This window comes from Tamandua tetradactyla, chromosome 2 (genome assembly GCF_023851605.1).
Source record: "Tamandua tetradactyla isolate mTamTet1 chromosome 2, mTamTet1.pri, whole genome shotgun sequence".
Lineage (NCBI taxonomy): Eukaryota > Metazoa > Chordata > Mammalia > Pilosa > Myrmecophagidae > Tamandua > Tamandua tetradactyla.
Genome location: NC_135328.1, coordinates 59985433 through 59998732, shown reverse-complemented (window position 1 = coordinate 59998732; position 13300 = coordinate 59985433). Strand labels below are relative to the sequence as shown.

Sequence of the window (13300 nt, the reverse complement as noted above, 5' to 3'; positions counted from 1 at the left end):
CTCAAAGGGTGGTAGGTAACTACTGGGGTTGATTATATTGGTGAAAGTGGTAAGAGAAATATAGGGAAGCAGTATATGTACCTAGGTAAACAGGCCAAGTGTGGGAGGCCAGTAGAGACTGTTAGGACCTTCCTGGACCCTCACAGAAGTGCTGGTCCAGGCCTGGATGGAGCAGACAGTTGTAATATGGGTTCACCTGGAGCTTGGATCGTCATGAAGACAAATGTACATAGATGTATCTCCTGATGATTCTTAAATTTCTCTCAGAATTGATGGCTCTCCATGAAGAATTTTCCATTGAAAATTACTTCTCTGGACTGTCTTTTCACAAAGTGAATACCACTCAGAGTATAATGCCAATTCATCTTTTAGAACACGTATCTAGACAGGTAAGTTGGATCTGGGATATGATTTTTTTTTTTTTTTTTTTTTTACATGAGCAGGCACCGGGAACCGAACCCGGGTCCTCTGGCATGGCAGGTGAGCATTCTTGCCTGCCTGGGATATGATTTTAAAACATTTTAAATTTAAAATCATTTTAATTTGCAAAATAAAGATATGTGTGAATTTGAAGTAAAAACCCTTGGCTCCTTAAACAGCAGCTCTTTGAATATTTGGCTATTTATGAGAAGGTGAACTGCACCCAAGGTCTAGAACCACACTTTGTGCTGTTGTGCAGAGTGCGGGATAAGTAGGCAGCAGAAGAGAATGGGGCACTTGAAGGTAATGATTTGACCTATTTTCTTTCTCTCTCTTGCTGAGGCTAGGAGAAGTAATTTAGAATTTTAATAAACTACTTGCCTTCTGTGTGCTTCACTACTTTTCTCTTTATATTGCCTTCCCTGGACCCCTTATTTAAATGCATCATTTGAAATGGATCTTTTCTGCATGATTTTTTTCTTACTTTCCACAGCTATTCTCTGCCCTCTGTTGGCAGGTTCTCTTGGATCCATTTGTTTTGTGTACAGGAGACAATCACATATTGCAGGTATACCTTGGAGATATTGCAGATGTGATTCCAGGCCACGGCAATAAAGTGAATATCACAATGTGAGCCATATCAATTTTTAAATTTCCCAGTGCATATGAAAGTCATGTTTACCTCAAAAGCCTATTAAATATGTAATAACATTATGTCTAAAAAATGTACATACCTTATTTAAAATTTATTTACTGCTAAAAAAGCACTAATCATCATCTGAGACTTCAGAGAACCATAATCTTTTTTGCTGGTGGGGGGTCTTGCCTCAATGTTGGTGGTGCTATAGTAGAACTTCTTTAAAAATTTGAATCAGTCCTCTCAAACCCTGCTGCTGCTTTATCAACTAAGTTTATGTAGTATTCTAAATTCTTTGTTGTCATTTCAATCACCAGGAGTAGATTCCATCTACTTTGCTCATCCATGAGAAGCAACTCCTCATCCATTCAAATTTTATCATGAGATTGTAGCAATTCAATCACATCTTCCGGCTCCACTTCTAATTCTAGTTCTCTTGCTATTTCTACCATATCTGCAATTATTTCCTCCACTGTAGTCTGAACCCATCAAAGTCATTTATGAGGGTTGGAATCAACTTCTTCCAAACTCCTGTTAGTGTTGATATTTTGACCTCCTTCCACGAATCACAAATGTTCTTCATGGCATCTAGAATGGTGAACCCTTTCCAGGAGGTTTTCAATTGACTTTACTCAGATCCTTCAGAGGAATCACTATCCGTGGCAGTGATAGCCTTTATGGAAATTTTTAAGAAATTTATTTATTTATTAATTAAAAAAATTAACAACAAACAAAAACATTAACATATGACCGTTCCATTCTACATATATAATCAGCAATTCTCAATATCATCACATAGCTGCATATTCATCATTTCTTAGAACATTTGCATCAATTCAGAAAAAGGAACAAAAAAACAACAGAAAAAAAATAAAACAAAAACAGGAAAAAAAAGATTATACATACCATACCCCTTACCCCTTGCTTTCATTGATCACCAGTATTTCAAACCAAATTTATTCTAACATTTGTTCCCCTCACCATCTATTTTTATTCCATATGTTCTACTCGTCTGTTGACAAGGTAGACAAAAGGAGCATCAGACACAAGGCCTCACAATCACACAGTCACACTGTGAAAGCTACACCATTATTCAATCACCACCAAGAAACATGGCCACTGGAACACAGCTCCACACCTCCAGGCACTTCCCTCCAGCCTCTCCATTGCATCTTGAATAACAAGGTAATATCTACTTAATGCATAAGAATAACCTCCAGGACAACCCCTTGACTCTGCCTGGAATCTCTCAGACTTTGACACTTTGTCTCATTTCACTCTTCTCCTGCCCTGGTCAAGAAGGTCCCCTCGACTTCCGGAGAAGATGGCGGCTTAGTAAGATGCGCGGGTCTTAGTTCCTCCTCCAGAACAGCTACTAAAGAATAGAAACGGTACAGAACAGCTCCCGGAGCCACGACAGAGACCAAAAAGACAGCGTCCCCCATTCTGCAATGGCTGAACCGGCAGGGAGAATCCGCAGCGGTGAGATCACCGAGAGGCGTGCGCTTCCCCGGGCCAGGGCGGCTGGCGGCCGGAGTCCCTCCCTCCCTCCTTCCAGGGCCGGCTGGGAGAATTGGACAGGAGGTCTCCTCAAGCTGCGGCGGCTGGCGCCCCCCACCACGCGCGGCCCCCCGGACCAGCTGGGAGAATTGGATCGGAGGTCCCCCAAGCCCTGGAGACCGGCGACCGGGGTCCCTTCCACACACATGGCTTCCCGGTCCGGCTGGGGACGTTGGATAGGCACTCCCCCAAGCTGCTTTGGCTGGCGACCCTCCCCCACAGCGAGAGTTTTCCAAAGTTAAAGGAGCCACAGCATCTTTTACTGGTGGGACCTGCAGACAGACAAGCGCCACGAGCGCCACCTACTGGGCAGGATGAGAAAAACAGACCCCAGAGATTTCACAGAAAAATCTTTCAACCTGCTGGGTCCAACACCCAGGGAAATCTGATTAAATGCCCAGACGCCAGCAGAAAATAACTGATCACACTCGGAAAATTGAAGATATGGCCCAGTCAAAGGAACAAACCAGTAGTTCAAATGAGATACAGGAGCTGAGACAACTAATGCTGAATATACGAACAGAAATGGAAAACCTCTTCAAAAACCAAATCAATAAATTGAGGGAGGACATGAAGAAGACATGGGCTGAACAAAAAAAAGAAATAGAAAATCTGAAAAAACAAATCACAGAACTTATGGGAGTGAAGGACAAAGTAGAAAAGATGGAAAAAACAATGGATACCTACAATGATAGATTTAAAGGGACAGAAGCTAGAATTAGTGAACTGGAGGATGGAATATCTGAATTCCAAAAAGAAACAGAAATTATAGAGAAAAGAATGGAAAAATTTGAGCAGGGGATCAGGGAACTGAATGACAATATGAAGCGCACAAATATACGTGTAGTGGGTGTCCCAGAAGGAGAAGAGAAGGGAAAAGGAGGAGAAAAACTAATGGAAGAAATTATCACTGAAAATTTCCCAACTCTTATGAAAGACCTAAAATTACAGATCCAAGAAGTGCAGTGCACCCCAAAGAGAATAGACCCAAATAGGCATTCTCCAAGACACTTACTAGTTAGAATGTCAAGGTCAAAGAGACAGAGAGGATCTTGAAAGCAGCAAGAGAAAAACAATCCATCACATACAAGGGAAACCCAATAAGGCTATGCGTAGATTTCTCAGCAGAAACCATGGAAGCTAGAAGACAGTGGGATGATATATTTAAATTACTAAAAGAGAAAAACTGCCAACCAAGACTTCTATATCCAGCAAAATTGTCCTTCAAAAATGAAGGAGAAATTAAAACATTTATAGACAAAAAGTCACTGAGAGAATTTGTGACCAAGAGACCAGCTCTGCAAGAAATACTAAAGGGAGCACTAGAGTCAGATACGAAAAGACAGAAGAGAGAGGTATGGAGTAAAGTGTAGAAAGAAGGAAAATCAGATATGATATATATAATACAAAAGGCAAAATGGTAGAGGAAAATATTATACAAACAGTAATAACACTAAATGTTAATGGACTGAATTCCTCAATCAAAAGACATAGACTGGCAGAATGGATTAAAAAACAGGATCCTTCTATATGCTGTCTACAGGAAACACATCTTAGACCCAAAAATAAACATAGGTTGAAAGTGAAAGGTTGGGAAAAGATATTTCATGCAAATAACAACCAGAAAAGAGAAGGAGTAGCTATACTAATATCCAACAAATTAGACTTCAAATGTAAAACAGTTAAAAGAGACAAAGAAGGACACTATCTACTAATAAAAGGAACAATTAAACAAGAAGACATAACAATCATAAATATTTATGCACCGAACCAGAATGCCCCAAAATACGTGAGGAATACACTGCAAACACTGAAAAGGGAAATAGACACATATACCATAATAGTTGGAGACTTCAATTCCCCACTCTCATCAATGGACAGAACATCTAGACAGAGGATCAATAAAGAAATAGAAAATTTGAATATTACAATAAATGAGCTAGACTTAACAGACATTTATAGGACATTACATCCCACAACAGCAGGATACACCTTTTTCTCAAGTGCTCATGGATCATTCTCAAAAATAGACCATATGCTGGGTCACAAAGCAAGTCTTAACAAATTTTAAAAGATTGAAATCATACACAACACTTTCTTGGATCATAAAGGAATGAAGTTGGAAATCAATAATAGGCAGAGTGCCAGAAAATTCACAAATACGTGGAGGCTGAACAACACACTCTTAAACAACGAGTGGGTCAAGGAAGAAATTGCAAGAGAAATTAGTAAATATCTCGAGGCAAATGAAAACGAAAACACAACATATCAAAACCTATGGGATGCAGCAAAGGCAGTGCTAAGAGGGAAATTTATTGCCCTAAATGCCTATATCAGAAAAGAAGAAAAGGCAAAAATTCAGGAATTAACTGTCCACTTGGAAGAACTGGAGAAAGAACAACAAACTAACCCCAAAGCAAGCAAAAGGAAAGAAATAACAAAGATTAGAGCAGAAATAAATGAAATTTAAAACATGAAAACAATAGAGAAAATCAATAAGACCAGAAGTTGGTTCTATGAGAAAATCAATAAGATTGATGGGCCCTTAGCAAGATTGACAAAAAGAAGAAGAGAGAGGATGCAAATAAATAAGATCAGAAATGGAAGAGGAGACATAACCACTGACCTCACAGAAATAAAGGAGGTAATAACAGGATACTATGAACAACTTTATGCTAATAAATACAACAATTTAGATGAAATGGACGGGTTCCTGGAAAGGCATGAACAACCAACTTTGACTCAAGAAAAATAGATGACCTCAACAAACCAATCACAAGTAAAGAAATTGAATCAGTCATTCAAAAGCTTCCTAAAAAGAAAAGTCCAGGACCAGATGGCTTCACATGTGAATTCTACCAAACATTCCAGAAAGAATTAGTATCAACCCTGCTCAAACTCTTCAAAGAAATTGAAGTGGAGGGAAAGCTACCTAATTCATTCTATGAAGCCAACGTCACCCTCATACCAAAACCAGGCAAAGATATTACAAAAAAAGAAAACTACAGACCAATCTCTCTAATGAATATAGATGCAAAAATCCTCAACAAAATTCTAGCAAATCGAATCCAACAACACATTAAAAGAATTATACATCATGACCAAGTAGGATTCATCCCAGGTATGCAAGGATGGTTCAACATAAGAAAATCAATTAATGTAATACACCATATCAACAAATCAAAGTAGAAAAATCACATGATCATCTCAATTGATGCAGAGAAGGCATCTGACAAGACTCAACATCCTTTCCTGTTGAAAACACTTCAAAAGATAGGAATACAAGGGAACTTCCTTAAAATGATAGAGGGAATAGATGAAAACCCCACAGCTAATATCATCCTCAATGGGGAAAAATTGCAAACTTTCCCCGTAAGATCAGGAACAAGACAAGGATGTCCATTATCACCACTATTATTCAACATCATGTTGGAGGTTCTAGCCAGAGCAATTAGACAAGAAAAAGAAATACAAGGCATCAAAATTGGAAAGGAAGAAGTAAAACTATCACTGTAGACGATATGATACTATACGTCGAAAACCCGGAAAAATCCACAACAAAACTACTAGAGCTAATAAATGAGTACAGCAAAGTAGCAGGTTACAAGATCAACATTCAAAAATCTGTAGCATTTCTATACACGAGCAATGAACAAGCTGAGGGGGATATCAAGAAACGAATTCCATTTACAATTGCAACTAAAAGAATAAAATACCTGGGAATAAATTTAACTAAAGAGACAAAAAACCTATACAAAGAAAACTACAAAAAACTGTTAAAAGAAATCACGGAAGACCTAAATAGATGGAAAGGCATACCGTGTTCATGGATTGGAAGACTAAATATAGTTAAGATGTCAATCCTATGTAAATTGATTTACAGATTCAATGCAATACCAATCAAAATCCCAACAACTTATTTTTCAGAAATAGAAAAACCAATAAGCAAATTTATCTGGACGGGCAGGGTGCCCCGAATTGTTAAAAGTATCTTGAGGAAAAAAAACGAAGCTGGAGGTCTCATGCTGCCGGACTTTAAGGCATATTATGAAGCCACACTGGTCAAAACAGCATGGTATTGGCATAAAAATAGATATATCGACCAATGGAATCCAATAGAGTGTTCAGATATAGACCCTCTCATCTATGGACATTTGATCTTTGATAAGGCAGTCAAGCCAACTCACCTGGGACAGAACAGTCTCTTCAATAAATGGTGCCTAGAGAACTGGATATCCATATGCAAAAGAATGAAAGAGGACCCGTATCTCACACCCTATACAAAAGTTAACTCAAAATGGATCAAAGATCTAAACATTAGGTCTAAGACCATAAAACAGTTAGAGGAAAATGTAGGGAGATATCTTATGAAACTTACAATGGAGGCGGTTTTATGGACCTTACACCTAAAGCAAGAGCACTGAAGAAAGAAAGAAATAAATGGGAGCTCCTCAAAATTAAACACTTTTGTGCATCAAAGAATTTCATCAAGAAAGTAGAAAGACAGCCTACACAATGGGAGACAATATTTGGAAACGACATATCAGATAAAGGTCTAGTATCCAGAATTTATAAAGAGATTGTCCAACTCAACAACAAAAAGACAGCCAACCCAATTACAAAATGGGAAAAAGACTTGAATAGACACCTCTCAGAAGAGGAAATACAAATGGCCAAAAGGCACATGAAGAGATGCTCAATGTCCCTGGCCATTAGAGAAATGCAAATCAAAACCACAATGAAATATCATCTCACACCCACCAGAATGGCCATTATCAACAAAACAGAAAATGACAAGTGCTGGAGAGGATGCGGAGAAAGAGGCACACTTATCCACTGTTGGTGGGAATGTCAAATGGTGCAACCACTGTGGAAGGCAGTTTGGTGGTTCCTCAAAAAACTGAATATAGAATTGCCATACGACCCAGCAACACCATTGCTAGGTATCTACTCAGAGTACTTAAGGGCAAAGACATAAAGGGACATTTGCACACCAATGTTTATAGCAGCATTATTTACAATTGCAAAGAGATGGAAACAGCCAAAATGTCCACCAACAGATGAGTGGCTAAACAAACTGTTGTATATACATACGATGGAATATTATGCAGCTTTAAGACAGAATAAACTTATGAAGCATGTAATAACATGGATGAACCTAGAAAACATTATGCTGAGTGAGTCTAGCCAAAAACTAAAGGGCAAATACTGTATGGTCCCACTGATGTGAACCGACATTCGAGAATAAACTTGGAATATGTCATTAGTAACAGAGACCAGCAGGAGTTAGAAACAGGGTAAGATAATGGGTAATTGGAGCTGAAGGGATACAGACTGTGCAACCGGACTAGATACAAAAACTCAAAAATGGACAGCACAATAATACCTAATTGTAATGTAATTATGTTAAAACACTGAATGAAGCTGCATCTGAGCTATAGTTTTTTTTCTTATATATTTTTGTATTTTTTATTTTTATTTTTTCTCTATATTATCATTTTATTTCTTTTTCTGTTGTTTTGCTATTTCTTTTTCTAAATCGATGCATATGTACTAAGAAATGATGATCATACATCTATGTGATGATATTAAGAATTACTGATTGCATATGTAGAATGGAATGATTTCTAAATGTTGTGTTAGCTAATTTTTTTTAATTAATAATAAAAAAAATCATACAGAAAAAAAAACACTGAATGAAGCTGCATCTGAGCTATAAAACAAACAAAAAAACAAATCCATCCAAACATAAATTGCATTAGAATTTGCTTATGACTGACAGAACTATGTATACACCACTGATGTTAATATTGGTGAATGTGGAAATTTGTTGTATTTGAAAAATTGATGAATTTACTTTCAAAAAATTGCTTGTAGACAAAAAAAAAAAAATAAGAAGGTCCCCTCAATCCTTTGATGCTGAGTCTCAGCTTATTCTAGGGCTTTTCTCAATCCCTTGATGCTGAGTCTCAGCTCATTCTAGGGTTTTTCTCAATCCCTTGATGCTGAGTCTCAGCTCATTCCAGGATTTCTGTCCCATGCTGCCAGGAAGGTCCACACCCCCGGGAGTCATGTCCCATATGGACAGGGGGAGGGTGTGAGTCGGCTTGTTGTGTTGGCTGGAGAGAGAGGCCACATCTGAGCAACAAAAGAGGCTCTCTTGAGGGTGACTCTTAGGCCCAAATTTCAAGTAGACTTGACCTATCCTTCGTGGAACCAAGCCCTATATGAACAAATCCCAAGACTGGGGGCTCAGCCTACAGCCCTGGCCGCCCAGAATGCTTGTGAGAACATCAAAAATTCAACTTGGGGAAGTTGAATTTCTCCCCGTTCTCACCATTCCCCGAAGGGGACTTGGCAAATACTATTCCACTCACTGATCAAATCACTCTGGGATTCATCGGGGCATCATTCTGGACAAATCAACAAAATCTCATGTCCTACCCAAGATCCCAAGTACTTATGGTGTTCAATCCAGGTATCTACACAAGTTATATTAGGCAATGCACTAGTCAAAATATAAATTTTGTACCAAATAAACATTTTTTTGCTTTAGTCTCACACATAAGGTGAAATTTTAAAATATTAATTATCATCCATTTTGAGCACCCTGCAGTAATGACATTCCTTTGTTCTTCCTCATGCACAAACATTTTTAAAATTTGTACATTTAGTCGCTATTATTATACACTCTAGGCATTCCCTAGATTGTACCATCTCAGTCTTTATCATCTATCTTTCTTTCTGATTTCATTTATGTCCCCAGCCCTCCTCCCTCTATCATTCTCACATGCAGCTTCATTCAGTGGAAAATTTTTTAAAATAATAAGACTTGAAGTCAAAATGATTCCTTGATCCATGGGCTGCAGAATGGACATTGTATGTATCAGTAAGCATGAAAAACAACACCTATCTCATTGTACATCTGTATTAGAGTTCTTGAGTGACCAGGTGCATTGTAAATGAGCAGTAATATTTTGAAAGGAATCTCTTTTTCTGAGCAGTTCTCAACAATGAGCTTAAAATATTCAGTAAACCATGTTGTAAACAGCTTGCTGTTATCCAGGTTTTGTTATCCATTTATAGAGCACAGGCAGAGTAGATATAGCATAATTCTTTTTAAAGTACAATTTTATTAAGATACATTCACATACCATATAATCATCCAAAGTATAAAATCAGTGGCTCACAGTATCACTATATAGTTGTGCATTCACCACCGCAATCAATTTTAGAACATTTTCATTACTACAAAATACTAAAAATAAAAATAAAAAGAACACCCAAACCATCCCATACTCCTTAGTCCTCTCCCCCATTATTTATTTATTTATTTAGTCTTTATTTTCTTACTCATCTGCCCATACAGTGGATAAAGGAAGCATCAGTCTCAAGGTTTTTACAATCACATGTTCACACAAAGCTATGTAGTTGTACAGTCATCATCAATAATCAAGGTTACTGGACTATAGTTCAATAGTTTCAGGTATTTCCTTCTAACTATTCTAATACACTAGGAACTAAAAAACAATGTCTATATAATGCATAAGAATAGCTTCTAAAATGACCTTCTGACTCTATTTGAAATCTCTTAGCCTCTGAAACTTTATTTTGTTTCATTTCTTTTCCCTGTTTTGGTCATGTCTTTATCAATCCCACAATGCCAAAACCTGGCACCTTCCAGGGGACCATGGCCTATGTGATGGGGAGGATAGTGAGTTTACTTGCAGAGTTGGCTTAGCGGGAGAGGCCACATCTGAGCCACAAAAGAGATTCTTTGGGGGTGATTCTTAGGCATGATTGTAAGTAGGCTTAGCTTCTCCTTTGCAGGAATAAGTTTCATAAGGGCAAGTTCCAAGATCAAGGGCTCAGCTTATTAAATTGATAGGCCCTAATATTTATAGAATATCAGAAATTCCCCAGATAGGGAAGTTTAATATTTCCTTATTTTTTCCCAGTCCCTCAAAGGGATTTTGCAAATAATTTTTTATTTTCTTCCCAAATTATTCTGGAATGTATCAGGGTACTATATTAACCTGTGCAAAATAACAAGATCTCATTCCCTATTCAAGCTTCCATATAATTATGTTGTTTGAATAAACTGACCATACAGGAGACCATTAGCTATAGAAAATATAAGTTTTGCACCAAGTAAATATCTCTTCCTTTGGTCTCACACAGAAGCTAAAGTTTTAAAATACAGTCAATATCATCCTTAACCCTGTATTCTGATTTACCTTATTCCTAACCAGATCAGCTTCGTTCATATCTGTAATTGAAGTTTGATCTCTTTTTTCAATTTCTTTAACAGTTGCTGCATGGGATAATGCTGACTTTCAGAACTACAGAACTCTAACTCTAAGTCTCAGGTGTCACACAGATACTCAAAGTTCCAGAGAATGACCAGGTTATACATGAAGAGTTCAGCATCTCCTAATTTAGAAATAAGAGTTAAAACTTGGGAATGGATGTGAGTGCTGTAAGAGCTTACAATCTAGGAACCTTTACAATAAAGCTTATTGAACATTCTGTACTGATTGCCTGATTTCTGTCCACATTCTATCACCTGATAATCTATGCTCTTGGATTAAATTTTAAGACTTTGCACATTTCGGTTGGTCCAATTTAGTGAAGGCTTACAATATTTCTCTTTTTGTTTCTGGCTTATTTCATTCAACATAATACCCTCAAGGTTCATTTGCCTAGTTGCATGCCTCATAGCTTCATTCTTACTTGCAGCTACTCAATATTCCATTGTATGCATACACCACAGTTCACCCTCCAATCATCAGTTAGTATACCCTTAGGCCATCTCCATCCATTGCAAATTGTGAATATTGCCACCATAAACACCAGTGTGCAAATATCCATTCATGTCCCGCTTTCAGTTCTTTCCAAGTGTTTATCTAATAATGGGGTTGCAGGATCATATGGCAACCCTATCCTTAGGCCGCTGTGGAATCACCACACTGCCCTCCAGAAGTCCTGCACCATTCTACTTCACTATCAACAGTAAATAGATACATCTCTCTCTCCACATTTTATCTAGCACTTGTATCTATCTGTTTATTTTTGAAACAGTTTTATTCACACACTGTGCAATCCATCCTTAGTAAACAATCAGTAGCTCCCAGTATAATTACATAGCTATGCATTCACTACCACAATCTGTATGAGAATATTTCCACTTCTTCCATAAAGAAAGAAGATGGAAAAAATGAAGGATAACAAAAATAAAAAAGAGAAACACCACCACACCATCACCACCAAGAATCACATACCCCTCCCTTATCCCCCTCTTGTTGACATTTAGCTTTGGTGTATTGCCTTTGTTACAGTTAAAGCATATCATAACGTTCCCATTAACTATAGACCCTGGTTTGCATTGATTGTAATTTTTCCATATACCATTCCATTTTCAGCATCTTGCAATTTTGACATTCATTTGTTCATGTATAAACTTTCTTAAATTTGTACATTTAGTCATGATCATTGTCCAGTCTAGGTTTTGCTAAGTTATGCAGTCCTAATTTTTATCCTCTATCTTTCCTTCTGGTGCCATACATGCTCCTAGCCTTCCTCTTTCAACCATACTCACACTCAGCTTTGTTCATTATACTTCAATATTGTGCTCTTTTTACCCTTACATATAGTCTTCATTTCTACACTCTTCTCCAAACCTCTCTCTCCTGTCTTTTCCTATCTGCCTATAGTGCTCCCTTTAGTTTTTCTTGTAGACCAGGTCTCTTATTCACAAATACTCTCAGTCAGAAAATACTTTAAAGTCTCCCTCATTTCTGAAGGACAGTTTTTCTGGATAATGAATTCTTTGTTGGCACTTATCCTCTTTCGGTATCTTAAATATATCATACCTCTGCTTTCTTGCCTCCAGGGTTTCTGCTGAGAAATCAGCACATAATCTTATGAAGCTTCCCTTACATGTGATGGAACACTTTTCCTGCTCCTTTCAGAATTCTCTTTGTCTTTGACATTTGACAGTCTGATTAGTAAGTGTCTTGGAGTAGGTCTATTCAGATCTATTCTGTTTGGGGTATGCTGCACTTCTTGGCTCTGAGATTTTTATGTCTTTCATAAGGGTTGGGAAATTTTCAGTGATTATTTCCTCCATTATTCTTTTTGTCCCTTTTCCCTTCTCTTCTCCTTCAGGGATACATATATCATGTATATTTATGCATTTCATATTGTCATTTGTCCTAGTCTGCTAGCTGCTGGAATGCGACACACCAGAGATGGATTGGCTTTTAATAAAAGGGGATTTATTTCATCAATTCTTCAGAGGAAAGACAGCTAACTTTCAGCTGAGGTTCTTTCTTATGTGGGAAGGCACAGGGTGATCTCTGCTGGCCTTCTCCCCAGGCCTCTGGGTTCCAACAGCTTTCCTCAGGGTGATTTCTTTCTGCATCTCCAAAGGCCTGGGCTGAACTGCGAGTGCTGAGATGAGATATGCTAAGCTGCTTGGGCTGTGCTACATTGCGCTCTCTCATTTAAGCACCAGGCAATTAAATGAAACATCATTCATTACAGGAGGCATGCCTCCTAGCCAACTGCAGATGTAATGAGCAACAGATGAGGTTCACGTACCATTGGCTCATGTCCACAGCAACAGAACTATGTACCTTCACTGGGCCAAGTTGACAACTGAATCTAACTACCACATCATTC

General features: G+C 37.9%; 1 protein-coding gene across 7 annotated transcripts in view; it reads left to right on the top strand.

The window, feature by feature from the left end:
• RGP1 (RGP1 partner of RAB6A GEF complex) overlaps positions 1-12218 on the top strand; it is a 58705-nt gene extending 46487 nt beyond the window's left edge. For 4 of the 7 annotated variants that reach the window (XR_013170338.1, XR_013170337.1, XR_013170332.1 and 1 more), the window contains 2 exons: positions 268-389; positions 10929-12218. The gene's annotated coding sequence lies outside the window, so the exon portion shown is untranslated. Of the gene's footprint in view, positions 1-267; positions 390-913; positions 1051-10928 lie in introns of all 7 variants that reach the window. The other 3 variants (XR_013170334.1, XR_013170333.1, XR_013170335.1) reach the window with 3 other exon arrangements.
• Positions 12219-13300: the final 1082 nt, after the last annotated feature.